This window comes from Arachis ipaensis, chromosome B01 (genome assembly GCF_000816755.2).
Source record: "Arachis ipaensis cultivar K30076 chromosome B01, Araip1.1, whole genome shotgun sequence".
Lineage (NCBI taxonomy): Eukaryota > Viridiplantae > Streptophyta > Magnoliopsida > Fabales > Fabaceae > Arachis > Arachis ipaensis.
This window is the reverse complement of record NC_029785.2, coordinates 135,576,209-135,577,193: the sequence shown is the minus strand read 5'-3', so window position 1 is coordinate 135,577,193 and position 985 is coordinate 135,576,209.

Here is a 985-nt window from a genome sequence, read left to right as displayed (position 1 = left end):
ACTAAAAACTAAAAAATATTCTTAAAAAAAGAAATTTTAAACGTCTTTATCTAAGTGGGTCCTATTGTATATGAATCTACATATTAGTATTGGTATGTCCTTAGACGAACGTATAACTCTCATTGTGTTTGTGTATTATAATAATTAATATTAAGACGCAACTAATGTCATCTTGTATTGGTATGTCCTTTAGAAAGTTTATTATAAACAACAAAAATAAAAAGGCACAATCAACCTAATGTCAAAACTATATTATTAACAGGGCTGGTGGTCGTAGTTGTAATTAGTCAACTTTTTTTTTTTTCTTGTTCTATTAATTAATTTGAACAAGATCGTCATAAAGCGCCTTAATTGGTTTAACCAATGAATTGAATATAAATATTACTATATTATATGGATCAAAATTAAAAGTGTATGGTGAATTGGTGATAGAGTGTTGAAACTTGAAAGCCACTTGGGGCGAGTGAGTGGTACGGTACTAGCTCTTTTATTCTAGGGATGGTGCATGAATGTTTGTTAGTAGAAATTAAACTTGGCTTGAAGGTGCTTCATCAAATTTAATAAAAGTGGGAAACACCAATAAGAGAATTTAATTTGGAATTGGGTCTCGGGTGAGAACTTAATAGATAGAGCTTGGCGTCAATGTCCATATCTCATATATATATGGTCCCTCTCTTTACACATATAAAGCTGTCTTCAATATTAACCAATTATATCAATTTTCAATTCAATTAAAACATATTACAATTAACTGCACGTATTTATATTTAGGAAAGTCAGTCTACCTAGTTGAATAAACCAAATTGATGCTTTTTTCCTTATTTGATGTATTTTATTCTATAAGATTCCAAATGAATGCTTGTATTATTAGTAGTGGCTTATGATGCACAAACACTGACACAGATACGAGATACGACATGATACAGGACTCGCCGACACGTAAATTTTAAAATCTTATAAGACACAGGGACATCCATACATATAA